This window comes from Micromesistius poutassou (genome assembly GCF_964030765.1).
Source record: "Micromesistius poutassou genome assembly, chromosome: 17".
NCBI lineage: Eukaryota > Metazoa > Chordata > Actinopteri > Gadiformes > Gadidae > Micromesistius > Micromesistius poutassou.
In genome coordinates this window covers 425,974-437,008 of record NC_140287.1, presented here as the reverse complement: position 1 = coordinate 437,008, position 11,035 = coordinate 425,974, and positions in this window count along the sequence as shown.

The following is an 11,035-nucleotide window of genomic DNA, read 5'->3' as shown; positions in this document are numbered from 1 at the left end:
TCGGAGGAGCGCTGGATTAGAGTCTGCAGTGAATGGGAGAGACAGAGCGTGACAGATTAGTGACGCCTTCCAGGATGAACACTGTGGCGTGTGGAGGGGACCTGCCTACGAAGCTGCATAGGAGTGCAGTATGACTTACTGTGTGTGTGTGTGTGTGTGTGTGTGTGTGTGTGTTTTTTGTGTATGCCTGTGTGTGTGTGTGTGGGTGTGTGCACATCTGTGAACTTGGCCAACAGCAACAGAGGTGGAGTTCAGGGTGGGTGCAGTGGAGAGAGAGAGAGAGAGAGAGAGAGAGAGAGAGAGAGAGAGAGAGAGAGAGAGAGAGAGAGAGAGAGAGAGAGAGAGAGAGAGAGAGAGAGAGGGAAAAGTTAAGAGAAGAAAGTTAACAATGGTCAGAGACAAAAAGGGGAAACAACAAGTTGTTGTCCTCAATATATTTGTGGATGTACAAATAAACAACTTCTCCCACTCCCAGAGACAGATGTAAACAGATGTTTTCAAATGCCGCCTGTCTGTGTGTGCATGTATGTGTGTGTGTGTGTGTGTGTGCATGTATGTGTATGTGTGTGTGTGTGTGTGTGTGTGTGTGTGTGTGTGTGTGCATGAATGTGTATGTGTGTGTGTGTGTGTGTGTGTGTGTGTGTGTGTGCATGTATGTGTATGTGTGTGTGTGTGTGTGTGTGTGTGTATGTGTGTGTGTGCATGAATGTGTATGTGTGTGTGTGTGTGTGTATGTGTGTGTGTGTGTGTGTGTGTGTGCATGCATGTGTGCGTGTGTGTGTACATGTATGTGTGTGTGTGTGTGTGTGTGTGTGTGTGTGTGTGTAAACATTACAGAAGGTGCAGAAGGGAAGAGGAAAGAATGAAAGGAGGAAATACCTCTCAGGCCTCACTGAGTTCATCAAACTTAAGTCCTTCACTTCCCACCCCTTCTCCGTCACCACAGGTGTTCCCCAGGGCTCGGTCATGGGGCCCCTACTTTTTATCATCTACCTCCTCCCCATCTGCAATATCTTCTGTCACTACAACATTCACTTGCACCTGTACGGAGATGACAACCAGCTCTCCACCAAACCTGACTCCTCCCTTCCTCCATCACACCTTTCTAAATGTCTCTCTGACCTAAAAACCTGGTTTTCCTCTAATTTCCTACAACTAAACAGCAATAAAACTGAGTTTCTTCTCACTGGTACTAAATCCACACTCTCCAAATTCAACAGCTTCTCCGTTTCAATCAATAACACTCCTGTTTTCCCCTCCCCTAAGGTCGAGAGCTTGGGTGTCATCCTCGACAGCACACTCTCCTTCCAATCACACATAAACAACATCACCCGCACTGCTTATCTCCACCTCCCTCACCCCACTGCCATCCTAGTTCAATATGAAGCGTCTCCTCCCTCACCCCACTGCCATCCTAGTTCAATATGAAGCGTCTCCTCCCTCACCCCACTGCCATCCTAGTTCAATATGAAGCGTCTCCTAGTCTGTTTTTGTAGGGGGGGTTGGTATAAAGTCCTCCACTGTGGGCCGGGTCCGTTTGCTCCCAGTCTGTTGGACCACACAGTGGGGGACGGTTGACCAGTCTGGCCTTGTGAGTGGTTTTCACACAATTAAAATACCAAGTGTATCGTCAGCTTCTCCGGGTGGGCTGTAGCCAGCAGGGGGCCGGCGAGGTCCCCCAGGCCTGGGCTCAGGGAGACGTCAGGGAAGGGGTCTGCAGGGTCCGGTCTGGCCTTTCTTTTCCGGACAGAGTGCAGGCCCAGGAGAGAACCCAAGGCCCGGGCATCCCTCAGCGCCGGCCCCGCTGCATCTTGGTTTTAATGAGTGCCACCGTCGGGGGTGACGCTGCTGCTGATGTCCAGCTTGGCCCTGTGAATCAACGGCTCTCTCAACAACCAGTCAGACTTTGGGCACCTTTTACAGTTAAAAAGGCCCCAAGACTTAAAAACACTCTGGTAAAACGGAGGCAGCCCACTTAATTTTAAAAGTTTAGAATCAATTAAAAACAAAGCAGTATCCAGCCCCAGGTAATCTGCATGTCTGAGAATACAGCTGGCCACTTCTCTCCACACTAGGTCAGCCGGGCCTGTGAGATATTTCTGTAAGAACTGTAGTCTAAAAGTGGCTGTCCGGCTGGCCAGGTGGACGAGGCCCTGTCCCCCCTCCTCTCTGGTTAAAAACAGCACCCCTTGTGGCACCCAGTGCAGACCATCCCAAAAAAAATCCACCATTTTTCTCTGTAACTGGGCTAGTAAGTTTGAAGGGGGGTCCACACAGGTTAAACGGTGCCACAGTTGGGAGGTGTTTAAAACCAATACTCTTTTAAGTTTAACTTTTACCTTTAAAAGACATTTGAGGGAGCAGCCATTTCCACTTGGAAAGTCTCCCCTCAATTTTCTCTGTGACGCCCTCCCAGTTCTTCTGGACTATGTGTTCTTTACCAATGAACACCCCCAGGTACTTAAAACCATCTTTTTGCCAAGTCAGGCTCTGGGGAAGAACTGGGAGAGCGTCACACCACTCACCGACAGCGAGGGCTTCGCTTTTTATCCATTCACCGTCGCTGCCGATGTTACGCTAAACTAATTTCTCCATAACTTTCCAGAGGAAGTTGTGTTCAATGTGTTCAAATGCCGTTTCCTGGTCTAGATAAATCAGACCAGTGCCATAACCCAATGAGCTGGAGATGTCCAAAACATCCCGAATGAGGTGGACATTGTCCACCATGGACCTGCCGGGCACACAGTAGGTCTGGTCCCGGTGGACGAGATGCTCCATAGCGCCCCCCAGCCTGGAGGCAAAGAGCTTGGACAGAAGCTTGTAATCCACACACAGTAGAGACACAGGGCGCCAGTTTTTAATGTCCTGCAGGTTTCCTTTTTTTGGGAGCAGCGTGATCACAGCTCTCCTGCAGGACGTGGGCATTGAACCAGAGGCCAGACTTTCATTAAAAACATCAAAAAGATTTTTAGCAAAGATATCCCAGAAGGCCTTATAAAATTCCACGCTCAGGCCATCGATGCCGGGAGCCCGCCGCCCCTGCATGCCCTGCAGCGCGGCTATCAGCTCCTGTGTTTGTAATGGCCTGTTGAGCATTTATCTCCTCAGAGACCTGAGGCAGTCCAGGGTTTCCCACAGACCAGGTAGCAATGTGTGGCGGATTTGTTGACGGGGGGGGGGGGGGGGGGGGCATTATCGTTAATAGAAAATGCGGATCATTTTCTTTTCTCGTGTCTCGTTTTTCACCCGTGCCTAAAACCGCCACTGCTTATAATGCTAAAGCCCAGTTCAGACCAAAGATTCGCGACGCAACTGCTTGCAACTCGCAACTCCTTGCGACTCTTTGCGACGAGACGGGCTGAGACGTTCTAAAAACGGGGCAGTTCACACTGCTGCACCGGGCGGCGATTAGTTTTATTTTGGTTGAGAGTAGGCTAGAGTTGCTGTGTTTCGCCATTCTCCACTACTTCTGCATTGTAGTAATTCGCTGGAGCTTAGTTTGTTTAGATCCTGCTAGTTGGATACATTGCATTCTTTCGTAGTGGCGACTTCTCGACTGCAAGGGAAGCTCGGCTTCACCTAAAATTTAGAAAATTTAATGGTCAGATACCTACTGTTGTGTTAACATTTCATTGATTAAAAATGTGTTAGAACACGTCCATCTCGAAGACGAGTCCGTTCAGAATCAGCTGCTTATCGCAGGTCGACTGACTCGATTTCCTTCTCATACACTTACGTGTTTAATTTGCGTGTGTTTAGACAGATGGGCGCGCACACACACGCGCATCAAGCATCACCCGCATTCATTCATTCTTCAACACTCACTCGCGGTAAAACTAGCCTATGTTTTCTCACGATCAAATACTCTTCAATCCTAAAAGTAATGGGCTTGTACACGATGTCTGGGTCAAGAACATGTGTTTGCTGTATGGTGTTTGCAGATGCATTGATTTAAAAGTAGGCCTACAACCCTTTGCTCGAATGTATTATTGTTATTATTATTTTAACGCATGGCATAGCCTACTATAGGCTACTTCATTCATGTTCATTCATGCAGCCCTATGGAAAAAAATGTTTCCACAATCCACACGCTATTTCTATGCAGTTTCACACGTATGAATAATCTTTGACATCATAATATTTAACATGCAAGTGTAGTGGTGCCTGGTTGCTGCGGGGGAAGATCAGCTTTGCACCGGGTGCAAACTAGCAACGACACATGCGTCGGTGTAGAAAGTCAATTGCGCCGGGCACAAGATAGGGCCCTTCTTCTGTTTGGCGCACATGGCTAATTTGCATACGCACACAGGACTGTCGGAATGGGAACATGTCGGACTGGCAGCATTACGGGGGCGCGATTACGGGCTGGCAGAGTTACATGTAAAAATAAATAAGAAAAGCGGAATCAATTTGTGGCGCTTGTTGTTCAATCTGTGGCGCAGCGCCACACATTGGCCTATGTGTGGAAAACACTGCAGTCCGTTGCAGAACCCCTCCACCTGAGCTTCCTGCTCCTCATACTCTACTCACTGCTGTAGAGCGATGAATAAAAATGCACAGCTCGCTTCCGTATCTGGCTTGGTTCTGTTAGTGTTTGCCCTGTGTCTGCTAAAAGTGAGTGGATTACCCGCCTCTGCCCGCTCCTCTTCTCCAGGCCGAAAAAATAGCTGGTGGGAGCATCCATCTCCGTACTGGCTTGAAACCGGGACCTGACCAGTGCACCCTGTACTTTGACATCCAACAGGTCGGCTAACGCTAGCTTTTTGATTTTGAGGATTTCAATATATCCTCCATCTACTGTGGACTCAATCTTTCTAGTTCCACTGTATCAGTCTCCAGGTCCTTCATAGATCTGGTGATGTCTCTGGTGACATTGAGGGTGTGCTGTTGACATAAAAGTTTAATCTCAGTCTTACAATGGTCCCACCACTGCCTAATACTGCTAAAATCACCCTTCCTCTGTCTAAAAACATCCCATAAATAAATAAGAACCTCTTTAAAATGTTTATCAGATGCTATCAGATGCAGAGAGAGAGAGAGAGGCTGAGAGAGAGAGAGAGAGAGAGAGAGAGAGAGAGGCTGACTGACAGAGGCTGAGAGAGAGAGAGGCTGAGAGAGAGAGAGGCTGAGAGAGAGAGAGAGGCTGAGGCAGATTGAGGGAGGCTGAGGGAGAGAGAGAGAGAGAGAGGCTGAGGGAGAGAGAGAGAGGCTGAGGGAGGCTCTTCCCATCCTGCTGAGCAGAGGCAGAGAGTGGAGGAGAAGAGCGGTCAGATACATAAGGCTCAGCAACAAATACCAACATAGGGGATTGATTGATTGATTGATGGATGATCGATGGTTTATCCGATAGCTATCGATGGTTTGTTGGCTCTCATTCCTGTCTCTAAGTCTTTGCTATGTAATCGTCACGTTGACTCAAAAATCGTTTCTTCTTATTTATTTTTTCTAGCCAGAAAGTCCAAAGTCTGCCAGTTTGCCCATCTGTTCTGTTCTGTTTGTCCACACTGACGGACCTGTATATCGCATTGCCATATTGACAGAATCGCAATGGTGAATGGAGTGCATTTATACAATTCATGCACAAATGCATACAGCGACGGTGGTGTCACCCACACAAGGCGACCGCCTGCTCGTCTTGCTCAGGGACACCTCAGCGACACTCGAGAACACGGGATGGAACTAGCAACCTGCCGGTTAACACTCAACCCGCTCTGCAGTATTTACATAATCACAATACTTATGGTCTCAGCATCAAACACTGTTGTAACATCGTATGGTGAGGCCATCTCCTTCCCTGTAAGACCATACATCTGTCTGGCCAACACATTGTCACTCTTCATCAAAAAGGGTTAGGGTAGTAGTGGTTAGGGTTAGGGTAGTAGTGGTTAGGGTTAGGGTAGTAGTGGTTAGGGTTAGGGTAGTAGTGGTTAGGGTTAGGGTTGGGGTTAGGGTTAGGGTAGTAGTGGTTAGGGTTAGGGTTAGGGTTAGGGTAGTAGTGGTTAGGGTTAGGGTAGGGGTTAGGGTAGTAGTGGTTAGGGTAGTAGTGGTTAGGGTTAGGGTAGTAGTGGTTAGGGTAGTAGTGGTTAGGGTTAGGGTAGTAGTGGTTAGGGTTAGGGTAGTAGTGGTTAGGGTAGTAGTGGTTAGGGTTAGGGTTGGGGTTAGGGTAGTAGTGGTTAGGGTTAGGGTAGTAGTGGTTAGGGTAGTAGTGGTTAGGGTTAGGGTTGGGGTTAGGGTAGTAGTGGTTAGGGTAGTAGTGGTTAGGGTAGTAGTGGTTAGGGTTAGGGTTGGGGTTAGGGTAGTAGTGGTTAGGGTTAGGGTAGTAGTGGTTAGGGTAGTAGTGGTTAGGGTTAGGGTAGTAGTGGTTAGGGTTAGGGTAGTAGTGGTTAGGGTTGGGGTTAGGGTTAGGGTAGTAGTGGTTAGGGTAGTAGTGGTTAGGGTTAGGGTTGGGGTTAGGGTAGTAGTGGTTAGGGTTAGGGTAGTAGTGGTTAGGGTAGTAGTGGTTAGGGTAGTAGTGGTTAGGGTTAGGGTAGTAGTGGTTAGGGTTAGGGTTAGGGTCTAATCACTGTTGGCCGTGGAGGGATTACATTGTAATGAGTTGAAAACCCCTGCATCGAATGAAGACACACAAGGACCCTTTGCATCAGCAGTTAACGCCAAAAGCCCCTGACCAAGCGTCGATTTTAGATGAACTCGGAGTGAGACTGCGTTGGTCTGGCGTATGGAATCAGCACTCACACAGCTGGAGCATGGTATCCATCAGATACTGAAGGCATGGTTAGTAACCTCCCAATACCATACACAATCTGAGGCTCTATTGGTCTCTGATGAGAACACACCCACCAGGCTGCTCTCCTACAGCCCCTGGACTCAGGGACTCTTTGTTCAGCCGGTCGATAAGTGCAGTCAACAGAGCAGTATGATGCTAATGAACTCACCAGATCCTCAATAGATGCACAATAGCATTTTCTTTAATGCAACCCTCATATTAAAGAATAGAAATGCCAGTGACTAGGTAAATGGACAGCATTTATCTAGTGCTTTTCTAACCTGTGGCCACTCAAAGCACTTTTCAATGAGCCTCTCACTCGCCCGCTCATACACGCGACCATGCAAGGTCACAGCTCTGAGGAACAGGTTATTGTTCAGGAGCATCCCGCCACTTTGCTTAGGGGAGAGTAGCCACAAAGCAAACATTAGTATGCATTCAAGAATGAATATTCATCATCATTTCTTCCGCCTTGTGGGAGGATAAAATGTGATTAAACCGAGTAACGTCTTCCATTATAAACATGCAAATACGTTGGCCCCTTCTGTTCCAATGAATAAGGTTGTATAAGGTTGTATAAGGTTTTCACTTTAATCAGCTCAAACACGTGGATGGTGGTGTGGAAATCCTTTTTTTCACTTTCATGTTCTGAATGATCTGCAGTTAAACATCTGCAAGTGGCAAATACAAAACACCTTGCACTGAAGTGAGTTCTGAGATTGAGATCAGGAGGATATTTTATCACTCATCTGAATAAATTTTTATGGAGCCTTACATAAGCCTTTTAAAAATAATATGCAGCATCATTAAATATGAAGGAAAGGACCCCCTCTTGTCCCCAGTATTAAGCGCTTACATGAATAGAGAAATTCAATCTATCTTTGTCTCCCCTACATATTCTTTTATAGGATTCTACAGAGGAAGTGAAAAAGAAAGAACACACACACACACACACACACAAAAGAACAAGAAAGAAACACGCTCTGCAGAATATCTTTGCAACGTGCTGGAGTCACCAGACCCATATCTCAATTCATGTGAACTCACACGGAACACAAAGTAATGCATAACTTAAAACTTCACGCAGGAAAAATAACAAAGTTGGTTCCCTGGGAAAACTTTGTGGTGCTGCTGTGCAGCCTCTTTGCAGGGCTGCAGTTCTCCTCCTCCAGTCGATTATCTCAATGGGTTCATTTTGTACATTAATAAAACAATGTAGTGTTTCTTCTTAATTCATGTTCAGGGTCTGGCAAGGCAGGGGAGGTTGTCTTAATAGGCTTATTTTAACCTTTCTACGTCAGTGGCAAGGGTATCGAGTGTGTGAGTGTGCACGTACATGTTGTGCACGTGTGTGCACTTGCATGCGTGTGTGTATGTGTGCATGTACATGCATTTGTGTGCACTTGTGTGCCTGTGTGCAGGCATTTGTGCTCATTCAGAGTAAAGGGGTAGAAATGTGAACCTTCAGTGCATGTGCTAAAAGCATGTGTTCCATGACACGTCCACCTCCAGCCCAGCGTCGTCACATCTTGAGTTAGGAGAGGTGGACATTTGAGGAATGCACCATAGTCCACCATTACAACATGCATTCGATGCAGTAGAGGGTTATTGCATGGGGTGTATCTGTGCTGATAGACATGTTGTTGAATGTCGATCGCAAAGTGCACATTAGGGTTCTTATGAACCATTTCTAGTTCTGTGTTTGGGAAAACATTATGCAAAAATAGTCAAACATTGATAATGATGATATGAGAACAAAGGACAAAACAATTATGATGGTCATACACTTCAGTTCTGGCTCCATTCTACAATTCACTTGGTCTTTTTGTTTTTGGTCTCTTGCCATATACTTTGTGAGACATCACCTTGATACAAACTACACAAATCCTTTGGCGAGATCTTCCTTAAACGCAACCAACATGTTCCCATGAGCGCTGCTTATACCAGTAAGCCACAGATAAGCTCTTGGAATCATCAGCCAGACTACAGTCGGTGGTCCACCCCAGCCCCACCTTCCTTCACCTTCAACAGAATATCTGTTGAAAGCTTCAGCGCTAAGTAGATCTGAAAAGCGCAACCAAACGACCACAGCCTTTATCTGTCCAGGGAGAAAGGAGCAGAGAAACGAGGGATAGAGTTCAGGTCAGAGAAAAGACAAAGCAAATCCAAACATAGACAGAAAGACAGAGAAAATAATGGATTCCTCTGTTTACCCGAGTAATGTTTGTGTCCTCAAGGACCTCGCGCTGAATGCTTTCCTACATGAAATGATAATTTAACATTTGTTTATCTTTAGTTTGTTCTGGATAAGTAATAGGACAATCTCTCTTTTATTAATCCTCAGATGTTCCTGGCCTCCACCTACGCATAATGCTCCCTGTCTCTCTTTTAATATATTCACACACACTCAATCTCACACACACACACACACACACACACATATTCCTGCATCCACTGGACACCCCCTGCCCTCCAGCGCACACACACACACACACACACACACACACATAAACTCAGTCTCACACACACACACACACGAAGAGAGTGAATACATATTAAAGTAATGTATTCATGTGGGTGGCAGCAGGACTTGTGCTTGGAGTGATAGATGGATAGGTGGAGGGGTAGCTGGGAGGAATATGGATGGAGAGATAAAGGATGGATTGCCATATGAAAGACAATGGATAATGCACAGATGGATGGAGTGATAAATAATGCATTACAAAGAATGGGCATATCAGAACCGACATGGCACGATAAAACAAAAGGTTTTATAAAGCATCGGTGGTGTTTCATTGAATGGGTGAATAGATGGAGAGCAGTTGGACAGATCTCTAAGACAGATCACACAATATGTTAAAGAGGTGATAGTTTCCTGTGTGGCGGCTGGGGCTAAACGTCGTTGGTGGGGCGCAGCAGTAGACGGGGGTCTGGGCCCCCCCAGAAAAAAATAATTTGGTAGATTTGATTTCCTGTATTCTGGTGCATTTTGGGGATGGCCACTACCTAGTACAGGGTTTCTCAACGGGGGCGGCAGCGCCCCCTGGGGGGCGTTCGTAGAACCTAGGGGGGCGCTGGGAACGAACACGGGGGACCTTTCATGGTTTTCAAATATTTTCGGTGCAAAAATAGGATAACTGAAATAAAAAGCCTATCTTCATATGGGTTTCTAACCCCTCTATCGTCTCATCTACTTTTTACTTTATGCTCAGTACCGTCATGATCGCCATAGTAACGCCGATAAACAAACCCGCCTCATCACAGCAGCGTGGTGCTTCAGAAACTATTTCGCCCTTCCCTGACTTCCACTGGTTGGTTTGCAACACAAGACGTGAATAAAGCTAACTCCGCTTAGCATGCTAATTGTAAACAATATAACGTGCGCATTACGTGTAGACCACTGCAACGTCGCTCATTACGTCTGCGAACCGATACACACTTTTTTTCATAAGGTACGCACACCAACCGGCACATACGTATTTAACACTGATGTTACAGGCGCTTAACTTGTATAGTAACAAACTACTTTAATTACTATTTGGCCGCGAACGAAGCGGATAAAGGCTGCACATACGCAGCGTTGCTAGGCAACGTCACGTAAACAAAGGGAGTCTTTCGTGCACAAATTGAACCCAAGTTTGCGGGTTAACAGTTCAATAACCAATAAAAATGTACACAAGCACTGTTACGTATTAAACTTCAATAGCTCAATAATAAAACCTTTTAATAAAACTCTGAATACACATCTTCTTGTCCAGAAGAAACCAAAACGGCACAGAAGTTTTTTATTCAAGCAATGTAGCACGAGTTGGAGTGGAGTTGCTAATTTAAAAATAAAAAATAAAATTAACAATAATAATGAGGGGGGGGGGGGGGGGGGGGGCGCCAGAGGATCAGGGTAAGGTAAGGGGGGCGTTTGCTCAAAAAAGGTTGAGAAACACTGACCTAGTACCTATTACCTACTACTCATTCAGATTCATAGCCTACATCCTGACTTGCAGGGCCTAAGCTTACCCATTGTTGTTATTCTGATATTGAGGCAAATCGTGATCTGTCTGTGAGTGATGGTGAGAGATCGTCTGGTCGTGGGACTGAGGGATAAACGCCTTTCAGAACAGTTGCAGATGGACCCTGAACTGACGTTGGAGAAGGCAATGAACAAGGCACGACAAAGTGAGCAGGTAAAGAAGCAACTTGAAATGCTAAAAACAAACTTTAAAGCAGAAGCCAGTAGCACTCAGCTAGACCGTATGCAATCGTGGCAGCGCA